We start from the raw sequence: 14,575 nt of genomic DNA on the forward strand, positions 1-14,575 counted from the left end.
TGATTCCTCCTGTATGATTATCATCTGAGTGATTCATTCCAGTCTGTGGCCTAACATCTAGTTAAAAATGTTATCAAGTTACCAATAAGGCAGACACAAAACAGTAACTATTTATTTTCACTGTTAATGCTTCAGATCCCGATTCCTCTTCTCATATGTAATTACAGCAGTCTGCTACTATGCATGTTACTTGCCATTTGGTTACCATTTCCATGTCTATACCATCCAATCTTCTCAACACATAATTCTCTTCTTTCACTGTTTCCCTAAGTTCTCAGCATAAATTCAATATGTTTTATAGGATTAAAGGACTGTAACACTTAATCTTTAGCCTCCCTAACCACGAATAGAACATGAACTCTATTATATCATTAATAATCATGTCTAGACATGTTCAATTTCATGGTGTTAACAAATTTCATTCCCTCTTCTTTCAAACCTCTGTGAGATAGTAAAATGGAAAACAGTAGGATACACTCACATTTACTGTGGAAAAATACACAATAGTCAAATTATGGAACAACCCTAAGTTCCCATTAAACAGATGACTAGATATATAACATGATGAAGTATTACACAGCAAAGAAAAAGAACAAAATATGCTATTTGCAGAAAAGTGGATAGATCAGGAGAGGAGATCACCCCATTCATTAAGCTAAGCCAGACAGAAAGATAAGGCATCACATCACACATTATCCCTAATATGTGGAATTTTTTAAAAGATGAAAAAAAATCAAAGGGAGGCTGTTATTAAACAAGAAGAAAGGAAGAAAGATGAGGGAAAGACGAAGTCAGAGCTCAGGTAAAGGGGGAATCAATAAGATCAAAATGGGTTATATGCATCAAGACTCCCCAAATGTGAAACTAGTAAAGGGGGGAAGGAGAGTAATAGGAAAGATTAAAGTATGTCATCTAGAGCAATGCATGGTGGTGCACTCCAGCACCTGGGAGGCTGAGGCATGAGGATCCCTGTGAGTTCAAGGCCAGCCTGTGCTACATGATGAATTCAAGGCCAACCTGATCTATATAGAAATACTCTGTCTAAAAATAGCCAAAACATAAAATAGGTTATGTGCATATAAAAATTTGCCAAAATGGGGCTGGGGATACGGCTCAGTGGTATATTTTTGCCTTGCATGCACAAGACCATGGGTTTGACCCTCACAAAAATATTGCCAAAACAAAACCCACTAATGCATATAGCTAGTATGCGCTAATAAATCTACGGGAAAATATAAATACTTAGCACAACATAAGAAAAAGAGGGCAGCAAAGGCTATGTTATATGCAACAGAAATCTGATGTTGGTATAGAATACATCCAATACCAGGAACCCAGAATGTCATGAGGCACCCAGATGTCACTCTCAAGAGTAAGGAGGCTGGGGACAGGGTCTGGAAGTGTACGGCATTCTGCCCAGCTTCTGAGCACACGTGAGGAAAACACGAATTCAGCTGTCAAAAAATATCATCTCTTTTAATAAATAGCTGAATTTGGTTACTAAAACTTTTTTTTTTTTTTATTTCCCCTTGAATACTTTTTGGCCCACAGATGCCTTTCAACTCCTATTATATTGCTCTATGCTGATCGACATGGCTGTCTTTCAAGAAAAGACTATCCTTCAGCAAAACGGAACCTAAAGGCAGTGTGCCCCGACAGTGACAGTCATGTGCAGATAGATGAGCTAATGAGTCTCTCAGAAAGAGCCTGTGAATGACTAATGCGAGCTAGGAGGGTCCGTCACACTTTTGTGTATCTTCTCTAATTGACTTTGACTGACAAGTAGACTAATAACTCTGATGTCAAGGGCTTATGTCCTCTCCTTTCTGTCACAAGCTATAAACAATTTCATGCTGAGTATGATAAAAATGCAACTTGCTCTGTTAAAGGAGAAGGAATATATTCCACCATCAAAAATTCAAATCTCTTGTTATTTCAGATATTTATAATTGGGACTTTGGTATATACCTGATTTCACTTCAACAGCCTCCTAACTTTGCCCTTTATACAAAAAAGAGCTAAAAGGTAAAACAATAAAACTATGACAATGAGTTCAATTTATTATGAATTCCATTTGAAGGTTACAGCACGATATTTGTATGTTTTAATCTAAAATTGCTTTTCAGTGCTTGTGCAAGAGTTGATTCAATTTCAGATTAATTCAGATCATCTTGGTAATACAGCTATTGTTTCCTGACCACATCCATCAGGATAATAATGTTGTCCCTTTAAAGTATAATATTCTCTTTTGATGCTGGTTTTGGTTTTGCAAAAGAACTATATTTTTGCTTTGTAATTAATTTAAGAGAAACCATCCCTCCAAAAAAAAAAAAAAAAAAAAAAAAAAAAAAACCAATGACACTTATCAATACTAGTCTTTTGTTTTCTCCCCCCCCCATCCAATATTAGACACAGAAAAATGCAAAGAAAGGTATGTATTATTTTTTGCTTAATTTTTACTAGGGAAAATTTTAGCAACTGGCATTAAGGTAGATATTGACATATTATAAGCAAAAAAAAATTTAACTTTTCAAATATACAAAAAGCTTTACAAGTACTGGGACATTATAGTTAACTGGGATAACTATATTTCTTGCAAAAAATCATCTGAAATACTACACTGTCAAACCATGCTGTGTTAAAGAAAAGTTCTTGGTGCAATGCTCTATTGTCTGACTTACTTTTCTTATTCTGTTTTGTGGATCTCTTAAACTCTGGATATGGAAAAGTCTACTATTGGGACTGCAGGAAAGAAATAACATAATCAAGGTAATGCAATACGATAAACGATACTTTTAAAAAACTAGACTTCTTTTTTTATATTCAGATGAAAATATATTTAAATTCTCCATGGTTCAGTATGTGCAATGATTGAGATTCGAAGTATGGATTAAAGAAGTTTATTCATGTTTATTAGGTGAAATTTAAAAACGGTTTCTAAAATAAATTGATTAACACAGTTGCTGGAATTACATGGGATTAAATATACTTCTGAAAATCACAAATCCATGACATAGGCTCAAGGTGTTTGAAAGCTATTTCATACCATTCCCTAATGACAATTCATTTTAATAGAAATTAAAAATTGTGTCACTAGATAGAAAACACTGCTAACAACAACCTCATCTGAAACACACATAGAGGAGAACACAGACACACACAAGAAAATAAGAGCAACTGGCTTTTGCTAGGTAAATTAAAAAAAAATGCTATGTTCCAGTAATTAACCCAAAGTAAAAACAGACTTATATTATATTACCCAACAATGAATATTTTGTTCTGAAGTTAGCAAAGAGAAAAAAAGAAAGACATACATAATGGGAAAAATATTAGTATGCTCAGATGTAACACCTGGGAATTTCTTCATGGTGCAGTCTCTATTCACAAATTTTCACGATTATTATCTGTTATTAACTTTCATATGCAGACTACACTCCCTAGAAACCAATTTTGTAGTATTTTTGGAGGATGTCATTGAAGACAACCTTATGTTCAAATCTCTCTTTTCTACTAAGTCAGAACAAAAAGTCTTTCTATGAGAATTTGAAAGGAAGATAGTGTGACAAGGGTGTTCAGATGTCTGAAATCCCACTTTTGTGACAGGTCGATGACGTGAAAATATAAGATAATCAGAAAGCATACTGATGTTGATGGTGACAAGAAAAACACAAAATAATAATATTAGTTAAATCATCATCTTTAAATCCAGCAAATAATCTTCTGAAGATGACATGAGTCACCGTCACTTAGTGGCCACTGAAATGAAAGCCCAGAGAAGTTATGCTCTCCATAGTCACACAGAGTCCCAGTGGAGTGGAATCATACTGAATTCTCTGCTGTTTAAAGATCTATACTTTCTCTATTTGACCTGAGTTCCATAATTTATAAAATTGTAATAACTATTATCACTAAAGCTTATTAAAGGTACATGAGTCTTAAATTTGTATTTAACATATGGAAAGTGCTATTTTTAATTATAAGTAGTCAATCGCATGTGAACATAGGCTGGCATGATAAAACACCATGAACTGGGTAGATTAAACAAGATAAATGCATTTGCTCATGGTCCTCAGGCCCTGAGTAAGGATACTCATGCTCTATGAAATGGAGGTGATGCCCCCATTTTCTAAAAATGAGGAAGAAACAGCCTCATCTCCCAATCTCACCCTGAGTGCTCTGAAAATATGATGGCATAGGCAGCTCTGCTGATGGTAAATTTTCTTGGGGTTTTTCTTTTCATTTCTTGTAGGAAACTCATGTTTACAGCCACTTGGCCAGACAGCTCTACTGTCCTATATTCTAGCACCCCATTCTGAATCCTATCTCTTTTCCATTTTCTCTTTTAGTCTAAACTGAAGGCTTTCTCTTCCTATCCTCGCTGATTATAAAATGCATGAGTAAAGTGATTAAATCCTTGAGTATAGAGTGCGTTTCCAGCTACATGCTGTTCTTTCCAAAACACATTTTATCATTTGTTTTTTATGATGCAAATAGCTTAATGTTTTAGCTTTTCAAATTCTGATTCTTTTTTTGTTTAACAACTCACTTACTGGGTATTGAACTCAAGGTTTGCACACTGAGCTATACTGCTAACCTTTTTTAAGTTTTGAGACAGAATCTTACTAAGTCACTAAGGTGCTCAACTGGGATGGAACTTGAAATCTTCATGCCTCCCCTCTCAGAGTGACAGGATTTACAGGCATGTGACCACTCCTGGTGAAAGATGGATTGTATTATAAATGTTTTAAATTCAAATTTATTCATAATTTATAACACATACAAATTGCAAATATTTATGGGGCACTATGTGACATTTTGACTTGTGTATATATTGTGAATGTTTAGGTCAAATACCTATCTCCTCAAATATTTTTATGGCAAAAATATTAAAAAATATCATTATTATCTATAGTTTCCCTACTATGCAACTGTATAGCAGAACTTTTTGCTCTTACCTATAACTTATTACCCATTGAGCAACAGTCTCACCATTAACTCTCCTTTTAAGTCACATTTTGAAAATAGCAAAACACGAAATAGTAGGAGCCATCTACTTAAACCTCCACTTCAATGACAATCATTCAAGTTCTAACCACACTCTTTAAGAGACAAGTAAGATTTCTTTCTTTTTTTTTTTTTTTTTTTTTTTTTTTTTTTTTTTTTTTTTTAGCAATTATACATGTTATGGCTTGTTCATTACAAAGCCTAGTGTTAGTTTATCTGACACAGAGATATTACCTTGGTTCCAGGTCAAGATGTTCAATAAGACTGTAGCTGTTAATAAAATCATAAAAGAAACACTAAAAGTTTGTGCACAAACATGTACGTCATACATCACACATAGGAGATTGGGGAATATGGGGTCTTCAGGCCATGGTTAGCAACTCCCGACACAATGTGAGACAGCTGACCGAACTTCCATTACTGCACGCTGCCCCTCTTTAACAGGCAGCTTTCATGCAGCCTGGGCCCCTGCTGTTTACAAAACTTACTTGGAATATACAGTGCTAATTATAAGGAGTGCACATGTCAGAGTCTGACAGGTATCTGGAGAGTTAGGCAATTAATTTTATTTATTTCCTTTCTGCTTTAAATGCCCCGGAAAAGAAGAAAATTGACTAATATATCTTAAAAGGAATATGTACTCACATTTAACTCTTTATATCAAATCACTACAACTCTTTCTCCCTACCAAAAGGTAAGGAACATAAGCTGATCCAGTAAAAAAAATTAAATATGGAAAATAAAATGAGAAAATTCCTTTGTGATTTTCAGTGAATCATTTACTGGAAACACACACACACACACACACACACACACACACACACACAGGAGAGTCAGTGACCAAAGCCAGAAAAGGATGAGAGGACTGACGCCACTTGTGAATTCTGCAAACAGAATAAGCATCTAGACAGATAGATTTAATTATACTACAATCACAATTTTGCTGTCATTCTTTAAAGTTGAGAAGCAACAAGCTATACCCTCTTGCTTTATTAACCACTGTGTGCGATATCTTGGAGCAGTGTATGACAATACACAAGTACAATTTGGCACTCACACAATGATGACGCTGTGCAACGAAGCTGCCTGATACTGTGTGATAAGCCCCTTTTGCAATGAGCCAAATATGCATATTACAGTTAAACTGCTGTCATGTTCTCAAGAAATTCAAAAACCTTGTTATTTTGTTTTCTATATTAAAACAAACCCTGTACTAATTTATTCATTCTTTAATGTACATGATCTTTTGTGTTCTCTAAAATAAGCCCACAAAATTTTATAATCTACTAAAAAATAACACAGTTCTTACACTGTGTATTTTATTTTCAAACTAGTTATTCAGAGTACAGGACATGTTAAACGTATCTTACAAAAAAAGAACCCTTAGATATTATTGCCACAAATCTTTCTTTTCAACTAAGATAAACTAGTAGTACAAATGAAGTCAACTAGTATGTATATTGAAATATTTTAAAACATTATAATTTGGGCAATTATTTGAACTTCTCCCTCATTCCTATTGATCTCTCTTCTATTTTGCTGTGTGTGTGTGCATGTATAATAAATCCATGCAATGTTGAAACTTAGTCTCTGACTTATTTCACTTACGATCCTGTCACACTGTTGGGACCTGGGCTGTGTAAGATCGGTGTGGGGCCGGTTGCTGACCTAGGCTCCACAGTCCTGTGACCTGGTTGACCTGCCACAGCGATGGAAAAATTTACAGAAAGCTGTATGTTTTCTGTTTGTATGCGGAAAGCTCATAACTGCAGTGCTCTCAGGGCAATCCCTGTTAACTTTGTAGGCATCGGGTGTGATGAAGGGCCTGTTCTCCTTTTAATCTTTTCCAACTTTTTTTTTTTTTTTTTTTTTTTTTTTTTTTTTTTTTTTTTTTTTTTTTTGTACCAGGGATCAAACTCACAATGTTGTGCTTGGCAGGCAGGTGCTTGTGCCGCTGAGCTAAATCCCTGACCTGCCTTGTGCACTTTTTGTTTATTTTTGAGATGGGGTCTCTATTAGTTCAGGGTAGCCTTGACCTCATTAGGTAGCCCTGGCTGGCCTCAAACTCATGATGATCCTTCTACCTTAGCCTCCCAAGTGCCAGGATTACAGGTGTGCTCTACCTTTTCCAATTTTGAAGTTATACTTGTTCTTAATTTTCAGTTTCTTTCAAGCATTTCACAAATGACCTATGATCCCATTCCCCAGTGCTTCTTGCTGGCTAATAAATGCGACTGGACCATACAGGTTGCCAATCATGTTCACCAGAAGCAGGCTTCTCTCATCCCTCTTCTACCTTGAATATTGTCTCTATCTTTCTTTATTTCCACTGTTAGCCACACAGGTATCCAGAGGTCTAATTGGTCTCTGGCGCCAAGTTACACCTGTTTATCTACAAATTCCTGAAGTTTATCGTTAGTTATGTCAGTGTAATACCCCTTGTACATAAATATTACATTTTTTATCCATTCTAATTGCTAGACTGTTTCCAAGATCTAGATATTATAAATTGTATTATTATAAACATGAGTATGCATGCATCTCTAATTTACAGCATCATCAAATTATTATTTTTGCACCAAATTATTACTTTTATATAAACTTAATGATCTGTATGCTATTTGTTAATTTATTCAATGTAAAATACTAGTAAAATCTGCAATACAATAATAACATTAAAAATACGAGCTCTGCATAGTGGTACATACTGTACTCAGGGGGCTGAGGCAGAAGGATCCTGAGTTTGAGAGCAATTTGAACTACAAAACAAGAACTTGTCTCAAAAATTCTTGGAGTGATATTTATCTTTAGGAGGTTGACATTAATATTTTGAGTCATCCAAAAGTCAAATATTCAAATACTTCAAGAAAAGGAGGACTCTGGAAAGATGGGAAGCCAGGGAATAATGGAAATCTGAGTGTGCCATAATTTCCATCAGGTGTACCTCCTCTCATCTCCCTCAGCAGATCTGCAGAGAAACAATTTCCTCTGGGAGGAAATAGATCATTTTTGTATAATTCAAAATCATGCACTTTATGGTCTCTTAAATACATGTGCATACTTTAAATATATGTTCCTTAAAACCTGAAACATTTGACTATTTGACTCTTCTCTCTTACTGTGCGCATCTGAGGGAGCAGACAGCAGAAGGAGAAAAAGTTTGATTAAGAGGCAGAGCAGCACTGCCAAACATGTGCCCTGAAGGAATCAAGGCTGCCCACTTTGTTTCTCCCCTAATTTTCCTTTCTAGCTTTCGCCGGACTGTGTCCTATGGCTGCTGTACTTGACCTGTGACTCTTCCTTTCCCGAGTACCTTGAGGTTTTTTCCCCGGGATGGCACCCCCATGGAGGTGAGGTGTTGTGAAAGGGGAGGTAGAGGAATAAAGCCGTGTCTACTGTACACACAGTCACATTTCAATCACTCTCAGGAAACAGTATGCATGAAAGCTTAAGATTTGGAAATTCTGCCTTGAAAGAGACCTAAATTTGTATATCATCTTTGTCACTAAATTAAAATTTAGCTACAATTGAGAAGCAAAGGCTGAAGAGCAAGTGGAGGAAGTGATAAGGGTTGGGAGTACCAATTCAATTACAGAAATCTTCAAAAACTAGAGAATTCTACAGTCAGAATGGCTTGATTTCCTGGCCAGAACAAGTATTGGGGTGCTAATACTTGCCCCTCCTCTTATACTAACAAGCTGTGACATTCTGGAAAATTATCTTACCGGTCTGAATGTGTCTTCCCACCTTTCCAGTAAAATGCCTACAGAAGATTTCCTGATCTTTACCTTTCTTCCCCTTCCAGTAACACTGAGCACTATCTTTTTCTGCTCCTTGCCTTTTGCTATTAGGTTTTTGTTTGTTTGTTTTTACTTACTTTATTTACCTTCCCTATTAGAGAATGAACAACTGGAGGGCTTGATGATACTTTTCTCCTTTTTTTCCTAAAACAATACCTTCCACAAAAGAAATGCTAAGTATAAGTTCAGTTGGTGACTATAATGTGGCCATATTCATCTCACTGGTTTAGCAAAGTTAAGTGATGTGTGTTTAACACCTAGTTGCAAGAGTCATAAAGTAAGCATCAAAGGAGAGAAAAAAAATGATGAAATAATGCCATTTTAATGGGCAACTATGCATCATATATATTAAGGAACACAAAAACTTTGCATTTTTGTACTTAAAAGGTTTAGAGAATATATTATTAATTATACATAAAGAGGCAATTTTAGGTTAGTTCCCAGAACGCCAATATGAGTCAAACCAGTCATATGATAGGGAGTATCCTCCATAGCTAAATTTCAGGTCAACAATAACTCACATTGTTCAGCTAAACAATAACATTACATTGTGGAGCTAGGAGAACAGTGCCTCATTAACTTTTTTAACGTTTTAACTTTTTTTTTTTTCAAACATTTTTATCGGTACCAGGGATGAAACTCACGATTACCTGCTTGCAAGGCAGGTGCTTATGCCGCTGAGCTAAATCCCCAGCACCCGAACAGTGCATCATTAAGACACTATTTGTTAGCTACTATGAACATTAAATATATCTGTAAAATCTTCTGTATAATAAGGAGCCATGGTGACATAAAAAATGATAAGACCAAAAGATTGAGAATAGGGGACATTACTTAAGTCTTACAGGTTGATTAGATATGGATGCTGTTATCCAGCTAGCAGACATTTCAAATATCTACTTAATGAGATCTATATATCAATATCATTTAGATGGTCTGATTTCATTTTGAAAGTTTATTGTGTATGTCGTAAAGCAAGGAAAGATTGTAAAGTTCATCTCAGAGTTTATTGCTCTTATTGTTTCTCATTTGACTTCTTCACAATAAAAGAGCACGAAAAAATGCAGGAGCAAAAACAATTTATAAAACTACTAAGAAAAAAGTGAGAAAAAAGAAAAAGTTACAAATACATGAATTTCTCTGCAAAGGGTTGGAAAAGAGAACGTGGAGTTAATGGTGAATCAATGGAAAAGCTTGTCAGAAGAATATAAGTACTAAGATAGGCCAGAAGAGATGGTTTTTCATCCATACAAAGAAGAGCTGAGTAATTGTGATATCGTTCTTTAGAGGCCCGGTGTTTATTGTAAGGTTGAGACTGAACTCTCAGAATGCTGAGTAACAGAGGACCGAACATCCATGGAATGTTTCCTGATACATTTTGCCATGTACAATGGCTTAACAGCAATGTCTGAACAAGTGAAGGGTATTTATCTTTCACATAACATTCAGCACAAAAGGAATCCCACTCTGTTTTTATCTATAAGTCAATCTAGGAATCCAAACTCCACCTATATTATTGCTTTTCCATCTTTAGGCAGTTGTCTTTGCCTGCACCATCCAGGATGACTTATCTCATCCATCTTCCAAGCTAGTCAAGGCAGAAGACCAATGCACTCATAACCTTCAAGTATATGATCTACAAGTAGCAAAAATATTTTAGCTGAAATTTGATGGCATAGATCTTAGAAATTAGACACAAAACTACATATATATTTTATTTTTTCTTTGTTTTTAGAGGATGTTACATGAGTTTCTACTGCACTAGGTTTATTCTCTAATACATCTCTCTCTGAGAGACGACATTCAAACATTCAAAAACCTTGTGAAAATAAACTCATTGGTTAAAAACAGCAAGAAAGCAGGAGATACTTGGGACATTTTTGTGAAACTTTTTTCTGAGTGATTTTATAAAGTAGAAGAAATAGACCTACTCTATTGATGCTCTTCAAAGTCTAACTCAGCAGGTGATGGTGTTTTATGTGTTCAGAAGCTTCAAAGAAAACAAATACAGGCTGATTGTTCCCATATGTGCTTATGCTGTTGGCTGCCATAAAACAAAACCTTTGATGACAGTAAAATTGGATTATCCTAGGATTAGTAAGCAGCTGTGGCATTCATACACTGTTTTTGTGCCAGAATTGAGTTTTGGCCCCATGGTTTTCCAACTTTATAATTTGGTGAGTCAATATTTTCTATAGATAAATTTTTACCAGCTTGTAGATTACATATATGTATAGGAAGCACATACAAAGTTATGAGAAAAATCAAAGAAAGAACATGTGGCCCTTAGCAAAGAGAATCCTATTCCTATAAAACAACAACTTTTTAACTCAATCTAAAACTAGACCCAATGTGAGAATATGGGAATAATTGGTGAGTCACTTCTTGTCTAACGTCAATACTGTTGAATCAAAAAGTAACATAGTATAGTTAGGACATAATACTTATGCAGGTGTCTCAAAAACTAATTAAAATAGCTCAGGAAAAGAATGCCCATCTTCTGTTCCCATGATGCTGGAGGAAAGCGTTCTGTATTGAAGGTGGAGAGTCTAACTCAATAACTACCCTGAATTCATTAATTTTATAGGCTTTTACTCTTTCATAACAACTGAAAATATATTGGAACCTGGGGACAATTTGAAGTCTCTCCTTAGAATCTTATATTGAGTGCTGGCATCCCTCCCTCCACTTGTTTTCACAGCACAGAAAGTAAAAATGTAATCTCCAACTGCAGACATGATATCTGCTTTTACAGAATTGTTACTGGTTATTACAAACACAGACTCAAGACTCTGTGAGCACAACTACCACTAACAGAATGTTCGCTGGTCTCCCAGGGCTCACTGCTGAATATTGCTCAAACATATTTGACTGCCTGGTACAGAGTATTTTGTTTCCAGTCATTAGGGCAGATTTATCTGCACATTTTCAGGTAGGACAGTAGATCAACTAAATCCAATGGTTTTGATGAGTTCCAGGAATAAATATCTATATTCTACTATTTATAAATAAATGATTCTAAAGTGAAATGAAGTTGTAAAAATTTCAATCAGTAACATGAAATTGTTCAGATATGTTCTACACTATTATTGCATAATGTTAAAAGAGGACAACTTTTTAGATAAACATTTATTTAATCACAAGTCTCTAAATATTTGAGCTTCAACAAAATACTAGATTATATTTTAATAGTTTTTACACCAGACTGTCTTTGATGCTGATATCAATATCATTTGTATTAACTGTATACCAAGCAGAAAGTCACATGTTTGCATACATTACAATAACTCATTTCAGTGGAATCTTGTAACACCATAGGAAAGGAAATTGAGACTTTAAAAATTCCTTTCTCTGTGTACCACTTACCCATAAAGCAGGCATTAATACTAGTTCCATTAAACTGTATTGACCATGACAAGATTTTGTATACAGAAAGTGTATAGATTTTCTTATAGCACAGATGATAGAGAAAATTAGGCTATATATTTTATGTCAGTTTTTCTATAATGTTCAATTGCTCTGAAACATAATCATCTACGTAACCAGTCAATTTTTTATAGAAACATTTTTCTCCTTACATAAAGGAAATTCCTTTACCTTATTTTTTTCATATCTGGTAAGGCAATTATGGTTTTTCTCCAAATGATAACTGAAAACTCAAGGCACTTACCCTCAATGTAAGTTCATTTCTTGACTTTTCAACTATTTCAAAGTTTAGCAGCACCACAGCAGAAAAAGTAAAGTTTGCAGTCAAGTAACTTGTGTGTCATTAAGTATATAGCTGCAATATCTTGAATAAGGTTTTGCTTTCCCTAGATTTTGCTTTTCACATTTATGCAGTGGGAATAATAACTACTGCTTAGGACTATTGTGATAATACTAAGTGTAAATACCAGAAAGACTCATATTAGAAAATAAATCAAAAGTCCAAGTTCCCTATTTGTTCTCTGTTCAACTGTAGAAGATAGAGAATAATCACTGAAAATTCATAAAAAAGTATTTATGAATCTCATTCTTATGTACGAGTGCAAAACACTCATGATTTTCTTTCATTACATGTTTGTTACAAATAAAAATTCACACACATACACAAAATTCCTATGTTTTTCCTCATCATATTCTCCAAGGGGCAAAATATTAAGGATCATGTCCTCTTACCATAACACGAAGCAAATTCAATGAGGATTCTCAAACTTCATGTGGAATACTTCATATATAAGGATTCTACATCTTGAAACCATCTTCAGTAAATTTCCTAATGAAATGAAACAAAAAATATTGGGAACATGGGAAAATAAATTTCAAAATTTCTCATGTCACTTCCCATGTAGATATTTTTTCTCTCATTCTAAAAAATTAAAACAAGTCACATAGGTATTTCCAGACTGCAAATTCACAACCCAGTCTGATGCACCCATCCTGGATGACACCCCTGCTTGCCTTTTTTCACATACTGACTTTCATTATATGTGTAATTTGTGGGTCAATTTGTGTTCATAAATAGATATGAGGAAACAACAATTCAAATACAGACACTTTTAACATCAAATTGAGTATTTTCATTAGATTTGTTTCAAGTTTGCAATATGTAGATGAGAGAAAGTATGGACCAATCAAGTTACACTTAGTGTGTTAATGACAGAGAAATACTTTGAATGAGTAATATTTTTTTAAAGAAGCTTATGAATCTCCTTTTAAAAGATGAATGGATAAAACAAAACCACTATGTTACACTGGACATATTTAATTATTTTATCATTTCAATTATTATGAATATATATGTATATATTCTATCCATAACTTTGAAAACTGAAAGTTCATTTATACATTTGTCAACATCAACTCCCACTGTAAAAAGTGAGCAATTTTTCCATTATTCTTAGATGACTCTTTTTCCATTTTTATCTTTCCTTTTCTCTCACAACACAACATACTGATATATATATATATATATATATATATATATATATATATACACACACAGAGACACATCTAACAAGTCAAATTTATTGCAAGAAATTACAGTGCAATTGCATTAAATCACACTTATTCATCAGCCTAGGTCTATACCCTTTAATAACTATTTTGGTTTCATTAAAATAGAGTCTTCGACAAAAATAATTAAATAAAATCCTGGTTATGCAAATCATAGTAATGAAACACTGAACACTTGATTGTCTGAAATATCTCAAGCTTAATGAAGGCATGTCATAGTGATCAATTTTAAATTAGTCACTTTGAAACAATTTCTTTTGCTTCAATATTCTGGTGGCTTCCTGGATTTCTATTTCTGAAAAAACAGTAATTACAATTGTACTAGGTGGCACAGATGAGTCTCCCTTCCCAAATGTTAGGAAAAAAAAAAAAAAAAAAAAAAAAAAAAAAAAAAAAAAAAACAAAAAAAAAACAGTCTACTGGGTCTATCAAAGAATATTCACATCTTTAGTTCTCTTCATAGATTCATTTCGAGTAAAGCCCTAAACAAAAGTTGCTCTAATCTCTCTTTCAAAGGAGGCTGGTAGGAATTCTGTCTTTAAATTACTGCTTCTCTGCTCCATATCAATGCATCTCTATCCTGATTTGAGACTTGGGTACTGAGACTCTACACACTACATTCCTCCCTTGTTAGCTGCCTTTCTTTTTGGTTCTACAGTAGGGAGCGCGAAAGAGAGAAAGGAGAGCATGGTTTCCTTCCCTTTGTAATCAACCTTCACCAATTCATCTCAATTTGTGTACAGATTATTCAAGCTATTCCAAGACTAATTCACTCT

General features: G+C 34.4%; 1 protein-coding gene across 35 annotated transcripts in view; it reads right to left on the reverse strand.

Annotated features, from left to right (window-relative positions):
- Nucleotides 1–14,575, reverse strand: part of Lingo2 (leucine rich repeat and Ig domain containing 2) — a 1,124,971-nt gene that overhangs the window by 881,919 nt on the left and 228,477 nt on the right. For 33 of the 35 annotated variants that reach the window (XM_063252386.1, XM_063252380.1, XM_063252305.1 and 30 more), the window contains one exon: nucleotides 12,963–13,059. The exons of the other annotated variants lie outside the window; for them this stretch is intronic. The gene's annotated coding sequence lies outside the window, so the exon portion shown is untranslated. The remainder of the gene's footprint in view (nucleotides 1–12,962; nucleotides 13,060–14,575) is intronic. 35 annotated transcript variants of the gene reach the window in all.

The sequence above is a fragment of the Cavia porcellus genome, unplaced genomic scaffold (assembly GCF_034190915.1).
Source record: "Cavia porcellus strain 051 isolate PalLab524CR breed Dunkin Hartley unplaced genomic scaffold, mCavPor4.1 scaffold_1, whole genome shotgun sequence".
In the NCBI taxonomy this organism is placed as follows: Eukaryota; Metazoa; Chordata; class Mammalia; order Rodentia; family Caviidae; genus Cavia; species Cavia porcellus.